The sequence below is a fragment of the Lygodium microphyllum genome, chromosome 12, assembly GCF_053477565.2.
Source record: "Lygodium microphyllum isolate KBCC chromosome 12, Lygodium_microphyllum_v1.1.10, whole genome shotgun sequence".
Taxonomy (NCBI): Eukaryota; Viridiplantae; Streptophyta; class Polypodiopsida; order Schizaeales; family Lygodiaceae; genus Lygodium; species Lygodium microphyllum.
Window position 1 is genome coordinate 138080769 of NC_141146.1, and position 14631 is coordinate 138095399.

Below are 14631 nucleotides of genomic sequence, written 5' to 3' on the forward strand. Positions count from 1 at the left end.
TATACGTAAATTGCACGTGTACATGAGGGGCGCACATAAAAAACTTGCATTCTAGGGATTGAGAGGGCATGTGGGTGAAGGACAACATGATGGACGGGCTAACGCACTTTAGAAGTCGTAATTAGGGATGGTTGCGCACAAACATGCGCAATATCAAAATGTAAATGCATAGAAAAATTAATTTCGAAGAATTTGACTGCCAAAATGAAATGTGGAAAGAAGGAAAAGTGTGTAAATGGCATGCTGGATATGCCTATCAAGGGAGAACGCAAGTCCGATAAGGATAGGATGTGTTCACATGGGAAAAACTAAAAAAATGCACCCGAAGCTGGAAAGAAAAATCAATAGAGGGAAATCCAATGGGCGAAACCCAACGAGGTGAACACAAAAATGGTCCATAGAAAGATAGCAAATAGGATATGTAAGATTGAACGTGGGTCCAGGGACGAGAGAGCGCATTTGCATGGAAAAAATGGTAAAAATACAAATAAAAATGGAGTCAAAAATTAATACAAAAAAATCAGTGCATTGGAATGGAGGGCAACAAAAATAAAAAAGTCAGGGGAAAACGCAATTGCAATGGTATTAGGGGGTATTCACATGGAAAAAAGAAAAAAAAGGAGCATGAAAATGCACGAAAATTTTATTAAAATAAAAGTAGTAGACCGAATCATGGTGGGAAAAATGGAAAGTCATGCAAGGGACCAAGTCAAAAAGGGCTATGCAATCAAAATTAAATTCTGAGGTAGTTAAGCCAGGTTCACATGGAAAATGGTTAAAAAAAGCAAACGAAAATACTCAAAATTACGAAAAATTTAATAATAGAGAAACCAAACATCGAAATGATAGGCAGTTTAAAAAAAAAGTATTGAGGAAGGTGTAGGACAAGGCTATCACATCAGGTTGCTGTTCCGAAGCAAAAAAGGCATATTCACATGGAAACACGTTAAATGGGCAAAAAATTCTTCAAAAATTAATACTCGTGATTCATGGCTCAGAATAGGGGGTTGCAAAAAGGAAAACTAGTCAATTCAAAGGGATGAACATGGCTCTAAGGTCAGAATGTACTTTTGGTGAATATAAAATGCATTCACATGAAAACACCTCAAAATAAAGGCGAAAGCCAAACAAACAAAGAAAGTCCCCAAGACAGGGTTAAAATGGGACATATGGGTGGGGAAGAGACCCCATCAGGTCAAGACTAGGACATGGTAGGCTCAAATCATCGCATAGGGAAGTTTCCATGAGGGTATACAGAGTAGGCATGCAGGGATGCGTCCCCACACTTAAGACATTAATAGATTGGGTTGACAATGCAACAAGGGTCTACACTTGATCATCACTCATGCCCATACGTCTTCACACTCAAAACATGACTGAATCTGGAAATCAAAAGGGGTAGAGTTAGAAAAACTTGGCACGAGTTGTAAATGGTCGAGGGAAACCATCGTTGTGGCATGAAGGATTATAGTCGTCTCGCCACGAGGAGGTACCACGGCTAGCCATGGCACACTCGTCCATCATGGCAGGGACCACACAGCAACACCTAGGGAGGTAGCTTTGTTGATGAAGTGTTGGTAAGATTGTCGATGGTGGCGAGGTGTACAACACTCAATCTGGACAGTCACTCATGTTGAAATGATAGATTAGTCACTCACCTCATGGCACACGTCACTCAAAGAATAATGATTGAAACCCAAAGCTCACATCGAGTTTAGAAATTAACAAAGAAAATGGTTCAGAGGGAGTATGCCAATGTGTACACTTGTTGGTGCATCAGTGAGTTCCAACCCATTTGGCATATGTGCAAGAAGGAAGGCAAGGGAGCCTTATTATGCAGTGCGCCAAAGAGAATGAGGTGTAGAGTGATGGTGGAGGAGGCCTATCCTTGTGTGCATAGGGAAACGAGAACATACCTATCTCCAAGTGTCAAAATGTCCCTCAATCCTCACCTCTCAATTGATGAAAGGGAAATCAATCATGCTCATACCCCTTGTCTCACGCTCTATTGATAGATACAGGAGGGCAACCAAGTTTCTCACATCCCGCTAATTGAATCCTCACTAACACTTGGTGCGAAAGTTGTATGCCTTGTGTGCAATTGATGGTGCAACACTGCATCCCATCCTCTGCCGGCATACCGTTCAAGAAAGAAGGTCAGGAAGCCTTATAGTGCCATACACAGGAACAAATTTGTGCTTTATACATTGAGAGGCCCATCCCGTGTGTACAACTCTCCATTCACACATGTCACCTCTTTGTTGGATATAAAGGGCATGGATTGGTCACTCACCCCACCCTCTATCTCACGCTCTGTTGATGATAATAGGAGCGCAACCCATACTCACATCCCCATCCGGTTAGGATAATAGCTCACATCGCTCTAGGGTTGTTGATGAAGGTTGGCTTTAGCTGGTTGATGATGTCAATGTGAATTGGTTGATGAAGAGGCATACCCAGGGAGGTAGCCAACAAGTCCGATTCTTGGATTGCATATGAGAAATATTATCTATTGTAGGAGTCATAAGCACCGATGGGTTTATAGGATTCATACACCAAGGGAGGTGGCTTGGGAACTTCTGTGCAAGAGTTCTGCTGAGATTCAACTGTCCTAGACTGCGGGGAATTACCACCTTTTCCACAACTAGCTTACCATCCAAGGGTGTGTGTCACCGTTTCTTGGAACAAGGCCTCTTATGACAAGGAATTTTTGCAATTTCTCCCAAAATAGTTTTTATTTATTTATTTATTCTTTTCTTTTTCCCTACTCCCGAGGGTGTTTTCACCTTTTCTCAAAAAATAGGTCGAACATGATAGGGATATATATATATATTCTTCTTCTTCTTCTTTTAAAAGATGAGAATGGCAGGAACACCATATATTAGAACCATACTCGCCACCTTTGATGCCCCATTGCCCATTTTTAAGGGAGAGTACAATAAAGACCCTGATCTTCATGTAGCAGAGTTTATGGTAACATGTATGGCTAACAATGCCACAGCCCTTGAGCATTGGTTGGCAATATTTCTTGCCACTTTCAAAGGTATGGCATTTCAATAGTATGAGAGACAAGCAGCATGAACTTTTGGCACATGTTCAGGTGTGAATGTTTTGAAGAGCGGATGTGAGAGGAGTTCATGAACCTAAGTCAGTCCTCTGGTGAATGAGTAGAATCCTATGTCTTGCAAATGGAATCCATATTGAAGAGATGGACCAACCATCATTTGGATGAAGTCATCCAAAAGGGAGTTTTCCTTAAAGGCCTACAACTAGAAGTTTGCAAGTTTGTGGAATTGAGAAGGCCAGTCAACATGCAAGCTACAGTGGAAGGTACATATTGTATGATAAAAGTTGAAGCAAGGTTGTCAATGACCTCAAGAAGAGGAGTCTTACCTCCTCCCATGCTAGGAATGTCATACCCACCAAATGCAATCCTAGGGACAATTCCCTACCCCTACTCCCAAATGCAAATAGTGTTGCAATACAAGGCATCGAATCCACAGTAGCCACAGATGACAATGCCTCAAATGATGGTTCAACCACAATAGCAGTGGCCTCAAACAGTTCCCCCAATGGCGACTCAACAACAATGGAACCTTACCAACTGGAATCAACAATCCCCAATATCAATAGGAGCTCTTAATCAGAACCAGAATAGAGGACCCTCTGGATCAACTCAACCAGTGCATGTAGTGATTACAGAAGCTTTCCAAAACCCTACTACAGGTACTCCAAGAGGTGAAAATCTGAAGGACTACTCTGCAATTTAGTCGCAAGTATCAAGAAAGAGCTTATGGATGTGATTATTACAAAACGGCTACAGATGCTAAAGGTGAATATCGCCAATATATCCACTCCTGCGGGAGGTGGAAGAGATGTAATGTATTCTAATACACGGTGTGGAAAGTTCCATCAAGTGGGACATTTAGCCACTGATGAATGTACCCAAAAACCAATGATCCTCGGAGCCTTCTATTCATACTTTTTGAGAAAGAACCATACAGAGGATATTTGCTCTTTGAAGGAGATGCACGAAAGAAGGAAGCAAGATGAAGAAGCAAGGTTCAACTTGCTAGAATCCAAGATGACCAACTAGGATATCGGACTAGAGCCTAGGGAGTTTGGTCCTAATTTTGGCTCAAGGAGGTTTCCCTCTCAGAGTTACAAAGGATGACAATCTGGTGGTGGCCAGCAATAAGAAGTGGAGTGCTACTACAGATGTGGAGAAAAGGGTCATATCTCACAAAACTGTCCAAACCCTAGAAGGTCTATGGACTACAAGCCCTTATGCCATCGATGCAAAGGAGAAGGCCACACTGCAAAAGAATGTCTAAGTCCAGTTCCAGTGAAAGCTACTCTTGATACCCCAATAGAAGACCCAAAAACCTACTTCTAATTTGGTGGAATTGGATGTTGCCACAATAACACACGCAAAGAAAGGAGAACCCATAGTTCCAAAAGACAATGTTTTCTCTGGCAAGACAGTGAAATTCAACCTTCACTACAAAGCCACAAAGAGCTATAGAGACAATTGTAGAGATAGGACTAGAGGTCCAAGAGATAGAGGATGTTGAAGTACCTCCTCAAGGAGAAGAAGTGCAAATGTTGCCGTTCCTAGAAGAAAATGGAAAGATAAAAGTGGATGTAGCCCCATTCCCTAACCGATTGGAGAACCCTGTAGATCCTATCAAAGAATATGACTTGGTTAAAGACCTAGGCACTTTTAAACCAAACCTAACATTCTAACAGTTGTCGATGTTGTCTCCTAGGTGTCGAAAGAATTCGAAAGCATATTGACAAGAAGAAGAGGCCTATAGATTTCTCCCTCAACAGCAAGCAAGTCCAACAAAACCTCAGAGCCTATGAAGGAAGTGGATGTGGCTAACATCTTCCTGGATCCTGGAACCCTAGAGATTGGTGTGTGGATTGAAGAATGATTTATAGCAAACACATTGATTGATGGAGGCACATCAGTAAACATAATGATGGATGTGACAATAAAAGATATAGGCTTGCAAGGAATGCAGCCTACGCATTGTCTTATTCGATTGGCAGACCAAAGTAGAATCAAGCCTTTGGGCATTCTTCCGTATGTGAAAATAACCCTTGCAAGAAGAAATTATTGGCTAACGTATCTGGTAGTAAAACCAAATTCCTACGAGACTTCATACTTGCTGCTGCTGGGAAGACCTTGGCTTTTTGAAGCAAGAGCAAGGAAAAATTAGTTCAAAGGAACCCTCACCCTAGGCAGAGAACCCAACAAGGTGGTGTTGAAGTTGTATGGATCGCAAAAAGGCAATGGATACACGCCCATTAAAGTCTTGATAGACTCCTCCAATGAAGCAATGGATGGTACATCGGGAGACAAAGAAGCTATCAAACAAATATTCCCCAAGAAAACAGAGGCACATTCCCTGATAGTGGGAACTATATAAGCCAACTGTCGAAAGAAGCAAAGTCTTTGTCAACGGGTAAATACCTTCTACACCTGAACATGAATTGACTTATGAAATCACCTCTGACATAGTGAGATAGAAGTATGGATGTACTGTTCTTCCTGTTACATGGCCGTAATAGAGGTAGAGACAGACATAGAAACAGAAGCAAAGGATATAACAAAGAGTCTATTCTTCTCTTACAAAGCCCTTATAGAGGTAGAAACAAAGTCTGAAGAGGACAAAGATGATAGTGAAGAAGAAGATTACGAAAATGAGCTAGAAGAGTCTATCCTACTCGCAAAAGGCACAGATGAGGACGAAGTTCCAAGAGTGTCAGAAGTCGAAGATCCATTGTTGTTCGACAGAATGACTATGGTGCCCTTTTGGACTAATTAATGAGTCACGTCATATGAAAAACCCCTATAAGAAACATATTAAGAAGAATAAGCCTTCCTTTAGCAGTGGCTCTTGCCGCCCTAATCCACTCCTCACGAGAAGATGATGACGATGCACCTTGCCAACAACCACCAGTTTGACAGCTTAAACGGAACTTAGAAGGTTCCTGTTACATGATGTTTTTGGATGCATCCTCGGAAGACGAGTCCTCAAGCCAAGAAGTAACTCATCCCCAAACCAAACACAAAATCGCTCTAATATCCTTTCAGCTTCCCAAGGAGCGAGCTAAGCCTCCACTAAAAGAGGAAGTTGGTTCCAATGAATCATCAGAAGAGGAGACTACTCCCTTGAAGGAGTTGGATCTATATCCAGAAGCAGACATTCATTCGCGAAGTGGAAGGAGAAAAGTAATTAACGTTTGTGGATACTGAAGGTACCGAACGTTATTTGAAGGTGGGTATCAGTCTTTTGGAGGAAGAGCTATTGGTCCTACATGACCTACTGAAGGAGAACTTGGATGTGTTTGCATGGTCATATAAAGATCTGAAGGGAATTGATCCTTCAGTATGCCAACATCACATCGACTTGGAGCCTGATGCCAAACCTGTGAGGCAAGGATAGAGGCACATGAATCCAAATTACTTTGTTCTAGTGAAGAAGGCCGAATTGCTGAAGCTCCTTGAAGCTTACTTAATCTGTCTAGTGGCTAATAGTGAATGGGTTTCACCCATTGTGGTAGTACCCAAGAAGAATGGAAAGCTGCGAATATGTGTGGACTTCCAAAAGCTAAATTCCAAGAAAAAGAAGGACCATTTCCCTATTCCTTTCACATATCAACTGTTGGACATAGTGGCAGGCCATGAGCTCTTTTCTCTCTTCGATGGATTCAGTGGATATAATCGAGTCCAAATCGTAGAAGAAGATCAATCCAAAACAACCTTCACAACAAAATGGGCAATCTATGCTTACAGAGTGATGTAATTTGGGCTCTTTAACGCTCCTGCTACCTTTCAATGAGTGATGATGGCTGCATTTCAAAACCATCTACATGATTTCATTGAGGTGTACCTAGATGACTTCTCTATCTATAGCCTAATCCATGAGCATTGGAGACACCTAGAGCAGTGCTTTGACATATGCCAAGAGTATGGGATTTCTCTCAACCCTAACAAATGCATCTTTGGAGTCTCATCAGGAGTTCTTTTGGGCCACATTGTCTCTGCACAAGGGATAGCAACAGCTCCTACCAAGATTGAGAAGATTGCCGCCTTAACAATCCCAACTAACCTTAAACAATTGAGGGGATTCCTTGGCCATGTGGGCTATTTTACAGAAGGTTTATTGCACACTTTGCAACAAAGGAAGCCCCCTTGCATATACTTCTTAGAAAAGATGCAGAGTTCACGTGGACCACTGATTGTGATGAGGCGTTCAACACCCTAAAGCAGTATTTGATTGAAGCACCCATCTTACAGCCTCCTGATTGGATGGAGTTTCATGTGCACACTGATGCATCGGTCAAAGGCCTAGGTGCAACCTTATGTCAAAAGGGCCTCTCAAAATTAGATCAACCTATCTATTATGCAAGTCGAAAAGTAACCAACAGAGAACAAAACTACACAGTGACAAAGCTTGAGTGCCTAGCAATGGCATTTGCCTTGAAGAAGTTCCGACACTACCTGATGTCAACGCACTTCAAATTCTACGTGGACCATGAAACCTTGTCCTTCCTGATGAACAAGGCCGATGTGAAGGGAAGAATAATAAAATGGCTCCTTTTGTTTCAGGAGTTTGACTTTGAAGTGGTGACCAAACCCAATCACTCTCATGTCCTGGCTTATCATCTATCGCAAATTCCTCAGAGTGATGAAGAAGAGCAAGATGATCCAGACCTTCCTTTGCTTCCCTTTTTCTAATTGAAACCGTTACCCCATGGTATGTAGACATAGCTAACCTCCTAGCAACCCAACATTATCGCCCTGGTATCTCGAGTCGTGAGAAGAAGAAGCTTCTATTGGAATCAATCCCCTACACCCTGTTAGGTGGTGCTCTGTACAAGAAAAGTAAAGGATAGGATATTGCAAAGATGTGTTGCAGGAGAAGAGATTGGAATTGTGCTGAATGCATGCCATGATGAGCCCTATGGCAGATACTTTGCAGGAGAAGCGATAGCCAGAAAGGCCTTGCTTGCAAGATATTGGTGGTGGCCGACCCTCCACAAGGATGCCTATGACTAATGCAAATGTTATGATGTCTATCAATGAATGGGAAAGCCTACCAAATCCAGCTCCATGCCACTAAAACCCATCTTCCCCCTAAAGCCATTCGAGAAGTGGGGAATCGACTTCATTGGTCCCATCAATCCGCCAACCAAAAGGAAGTAGAACCGATACATCTTGGTATGTACTACGGACTACGTGATCAAGCGGTGTGAAGCCAAAGCTCTCAAGCAGAATGATGGCAATAGCATGGCCCTGCTCCTATATGAGAACGTTATCACCCATTTTGGGAGTCCCCTAGAGCTCGTAAGTGACAGAGGTACTCACTTTTTCGACAAGGATATGGAAGAATTGACAGAGCTATACAAGATCTGCCATTGTAGGTCCACACCCTATTACCTCAGAGCCAACAGCCAAGTCGAAGTTACCAATCGTATCCTCTGTTCAATTTTGACAAGAACGATTGCTGCACATTTCCGTGATTGGGACGATTGACTTACAAAGGCCCTCTAGACGTACAAAACCTCACATAAGGTTGCTACAGGACAGACCCCTTTCCAACTGGTGAATAGAATAGAAGTTGTATTTCCCGTTAAACTCGAGCTACCCTCTTTGTGCATGGCTATCAAAGAACGCTTGGGAGATTATGAGTCACTACAATGCCATCTCTTGCATCTCGAAGTTTAGATGAGACTCGCAGGATGACTCCATAGTGTATGGGGCCATGCAAGCTCGCAAAAAGGCCTATCATGACGGCCTATGATTTGCGATTTGGCAAGTTTCCAGAGGCAAGCTTTAACAATGATGGATGGGCCCCTATAAGGTACTTGCTGTTAACCCTAATGACTCTGTCCAAATCCAGACAGTCGATGCTTCAAAAGATCCCTTCCTAATTAATGGCTATTGCCTCAAGACATATTAGCCTCCCTAGGGATCCTAACAATCATTGTCGATAGCTCCCTCATTCCTTGCATGACGGTCGATATGGCTTTACCTAATGCTCCTGGTCACCTTCTTGTTGATCCTGATGATGTGGCTTCGTTCTGTTAGCCCCTCACAACCACCTCCCCCCCTCCTTGGCTTCCTTTCCATTTGATAAACATTCGCTAGCCTATCTCATCAATATTTTCAGGATGGATCTGACTAGAAAGGGGACCTTGAGTCGCCATGGGGATTTCTAAAAAAAGTGCCGCTAGGGCGTCAAAGGAGGCTTCTATCGCTAGCTCATTCTTTGCTTTGGTTTTTGCCTTCTCTCTTCTCATGTACCTTTGGACTCATTCTAGTGCTTGCATCTTGATTGTGTCATTCATCAGGGAGTTAGCTCCACCTAGTTGGTCTATACTCAATCGGAACAGAATCAGAGGGGGACTTCAGTCTCTGGAGGACTCTCTTGCCAATATTTTTTCTACTTTCTTCTTTTTTACGTCTCTAAATTCAACTTTCAATCTGCTGCAGAGGGGAAGATATTGTATATTGTGAAAAACACTCAGTCTACTAGCTTCCAGTGGATTGCTAATTGGACAAACAAGAGATAGTCAGTGCACCATGCATCCCACGTGTCCTACTATTAAGCATCTACGAACAAATTCCAACTATTTTCTTTCTTGTTTTCATGAACTTCTACCGACCATGCATCTTAGAGCTTCTTCACGATCTCCACAAAATAACTTGCCACCAAGATTCACATCTCTATTGCTTCAATAGGGAGAGGAAATAGTCCACCACATAGAGCCTACATCATGATGGTAATATGTTTCCACCATTGTGGGATATGAACTTCTTGTAGAAAGTGCTCAAAAAGTGGCTTTAGCAATGCAAATCTCCAGTTGTTCAGTGGTAGAAGGAACCTTGCAAGCATCCACTGAATTCTTCTCTTCTTGGCAATGCCCTTTGCTTCATTTTCAACCTCTTTTGATGCTTGTTGATGGCAATTTTTCCCCGCCTGCACACCAAAAACATGGAACCCCAAGAGAGACACCAAGAAAATATGGATTCTACTGCAAGAAAATCTATATTGTATCATCAACAACCATCTTTCTCATATTTGATATGATCTCAATAACGAAAAGAACACCACGAATAAGAAATCTTCACGCAGCTTCATAGAAACAATTCTCTCACGATTTTAACTTTAACAGAATCAATCATACTCTTCAGATTCTTCAAAGAATTCATTGATAGATATAAAAAACACAAGAGAATACACCACTTTGAATAAAAATATATCACATATTATTCATCTTCAAAGATTCCATAGCTTTCTCTAACAATCTCTCATAGGTAGATACAGTCTTATATAGAATTGGCTATCTCTCACCCACACACACACACACTCTCTCTCTCTCACTCTCAATAGTACATCATATCCTCACTAAAATTCTCAATAATCACTCACAATAACCTTTCTTTGGTCGTGGATACCCCTCCCAAGAGGTATGTTTAATATGAAAGGTCACCAGAGCTAGTACAATGACTCTTCATAGCTCATCACTATCACTTCACTCCAGTCTTCACTTGAATCTTTAGCATCTATTTTTTTCACTTCTTTGAGCTCTTTTGAACTTGCATTCATATCTTTCCAAGGCTATAAAATTTTCCCATACTACACCATCATCCAACAGAACACATATAGAGGATTTATAAAAGCTCAACAAAGGATTATAGAAGGTCAAGAGAAAGCATCCATCTAAACTAAAACCAATCAAAACCATTCAATGAGCTTTCAAATAGCCTCAAACTTTATCAATCATCACTCCATCCTTCCATATTGAAGAAAAACAGAACAAAACAGAAGCAAAACAGAAGCTATTAGAACCAATCAGACGCTATCAGGACATCAACAGAACATAACATAACATTACAAAACCTCATATCTCTATTGGAAAACATCATGAGCTTATCAAAACCATTCCACCCTATCTAAAAACTCTCAAACCAATCAATCATCATGTAAAATCAACCATTCAGCCCACAAAAACAACAAAAATCAACCAAAAAATAAGTCATTTCAGCATTCAATACTTAAATATTCAAGTTGAAGGTCTTCCTATGGGATGGTGTGAATAAACTATATAATAGGAGCTTGTTGACACAGAGTGCCAAGAGAAATACACTAATGCTCATTGTCTTAACAACAAGATTGACAATGTCTTTTAGAATTATGGATTCTTATACCTTCTAGAGCCATGCAAGGTATGTAAATGAGGGGAAGCATTAAGCCACCCCTTTTTTCAATGGGCTTGATAGTAAAATCAATGTTTGAGACAATGTAAAAATCTTGAGGACACCAAGCTATGTGTTGAAGATGAAATCACACCAAATGAGCTCAAGAAGAAGCCAAAACAAGTTGCTGAGATGAAGGTGGCTTAAAAGAAAGGCAAACGGGTAATGTTTATCTTATAGATAAGGTTCTTGTTTGGGAGTTTCAAAGAAGATGGTCTCTTTTGCTAGGTTTTGATTGTTTTGATTGCAATGTAGCTCTTTAAGTTAGATCTTGCTCTTAGCACCTCAAAGTGAATTGTATGTGGATATTTGATGATGTATGGTGATGGTCCTATATTCGAATGAGGTATCTTAAAGGGTGTTAACATCAACATTTCTTCATAAGAACCACAATTACATTTTTACGTATATTGATGGGTGTGACTCTGGTACAAGGGAAGAGGAAGAGATGTGGCATGTCTTCAAAGTATATGAGAGAGATGGAATACATGTGCTTTTGAAGGGAGACACAGTGGAAAGGAAAAGCAGAAACATATAGTGAGAGTTAGAAAGCAAGTGCATATGTTTGTATGTATATATGTGTGTGTGCATGTGCATGTGTGCTCATAAGGTAAAAAGTGTGTGTGTGTGTGTGTGTGTGTCCCTCTCATATGTGACAACACCTCATAAGGTCAAGTAGTAAAAAGTTTTTGTGTGGGTGCACATGCACGTGCATGCATGTGTGATAGAGAGGAGGGGTGTAGGCATGCATGCATGTGCACATCAGTGTGTGCACACAAACACACACACGTAGAGGCCTCCCATAACCTTATGCAAGCCTCACACTATCTTGACATGATTATCACATATCATTGATGGCATGATTGTTGTGGTACATAGATAGATACACCTTGCACCACATAGGCAAATCTACAACTTTCTAAACACACTTAGACGGGCCCTTCACTCTAAAGGGTACTCACTCGCCATATGTATGCTCTCGTGCATAAACCAAGAATGTCATAGCAACATAATGGTTTGTTGGATCGATCACATTACTACCCGAATTGCACCTTAATAGGCCACACAAGCTAATAATGTATAGCAGAGATGATCTATAATTATTATTCCTGCTACTTCTGAGTAGTTGCATCTTGCATGGCTTGCTTGGATCTGACAAATTTAATTGCTCATTTAGTAGGAATTATTGTTCTGTCCTATCCACATCCTGTTCGCTCTATGGTGCTCTAAATGCTCTCAAAGGATCATTATTCTTCCAATACAATGATAGGGTCCATGATATAATGCAAAATAATTTTTCGTGCTTTGGGATTAACATTTTGATACATGATATCTTAAATGTTTGTTGTGCTTTGATATTATGATAATGCATGATGGTGGGACCTAGTCTAAATATGATTGTGTTTAATAACATAGCGTTGAAGGCTTAACCTAACTACATAAATGTACTCTTACTATGTCAAAAACTTTGTACATAACTATGTTTGCAACACTTGCATCTAGAAAGGTGTTGATCTAAGTTTGATGATATGGTTTCCCATTATAGGATCATTGAAGTGTTCTTTCTAGCTTTAGCATAGTTGTAGCAGACTAAGGTGCTAGTGTAGCTATTGAAATTAAACTTGTCTAGTTCTAAACTATTCTTTTTTCAATAAGCATTAGTCTTTTATAAATGCTCAAAGTACTGAGGCAACATTATTGTTGCTCACATATGCACTTGGTATTCTGGACTATGTCTAATCTAGGCCAAGGTTACTAAAGCACATATTTTGTTGATTTTGGTTTACCTCTCTTAAGGGTAATAGGGTTGGACTTAAAACTTCATTTTTTGAAGTTTTGGTTGAGATCTTTCTTGGGGATTATAGGCATGAATAAATTTCATACACACTTTCAAAACTTTCATGCATAGATGAGATGAAATCCTCATTGAAATTTGTGTAGGTGATATGTTGTTCTAGATATAAGATTATGGAGGAATTTGTTGTGAGTTAAGAAATTTGTTGTGATTATTTATTTACATGCTGACACACCTTGGTGATACTACTGCAAGATATATGTATAAGAAATTTGCTCAATCCTCATAGTAAAGGTCTTTTCTTCCATAAAGCTTATCTATTATGGCTAAAAATTGCATATGCATGGTTGTCTCTATTGGGGCTTATCATTTGCAATATCTTATGGAGGTAACAATACTTAAACTAAAATATTTCTTTCTATATAACATTTAGATATGGAGCATGTCAATCATGTATTAACATTCATGACAGAGAGATGACCAATCGTTACTTGTCCTTACGATTTTAGTTTCTTTTAGCATCTTTGTAGGTGTGATTGAGATGACAATTGGGTCTCGTGATGATGCCTGCAATATGTGTTAGAAAAGGTGAGGTTCTTGCCTTCTTTTGTATGGATGTAGGTAGTACGTGGACCCTTTGCCTACTTAGGCTTGGAAGGACTACTCCCAAGGACTCCGTTTCAACAAAATTCAATAGTTTTTGCATACTTTATGATAATTTAAATACATTCCAAAGGACAAATTATACCTTTTTGTGTCATAGGTGTAAGTAGGTTAACTTGGCATCTTTTTCTGGTTGTTCACACATTTGAAAAGCATTAGTTAACTAGTAGAAAGGTAACTATTTTTTTGAGATGACTCCATGTACCTTTTTGTGGAAAGTTTTTTATCTTGATGTTACAATTACATCATGGGAATCCAATAAATCTGTTAGATTCATGAGAGCCTTGCATCATGCAAAGCAGGCTACATTGATGTCTTGCACAAGTAGTTGGAAAATGTGATTGCATGGGATCCTACAACTGAATGCAAATGTGGGCTTGGAGATTATGGATGCCACCATTCAAGAAGGGAAATCTGGTTTTGAGTAGCATGGTGGGACAATGACAATGAGCTGAAAAAAGGCCTCAAGTATCAGTGGCCCTCTGGTGGAACTGAGCGCTGAACAGCTTGAAGAGGCCTAAAACTAAAGCAAAACAATCGTATTCATCAAGCTAGGCTAGAGTATCTATGAGATCATGTAATCTTGCAATATTATCCAAATTCAAAATAGGGATAGGTCCAGACACTCATCAATTGGTAAGGTCATGCATGCTAGCTAGCACCATTGCAATTTCAAAAAATAATTTTGTTGAATTTGCTAGTCTTAGATATTTTTTTCTTTGGAGCAAGATGGAGGGCTCCCAAGGTGCATTACCTACAACAAAGTACATTACGTTGCACCAAGGAGGACTTCAACTGGGTTTATGGCCTTCTTGTTCAGGGCATAGATTGGAGAGCCCTGAAAGACTTTGACATGATTGAAGCTAATGAGTTGTCAGTCTTCAAGCACATGAGGGAT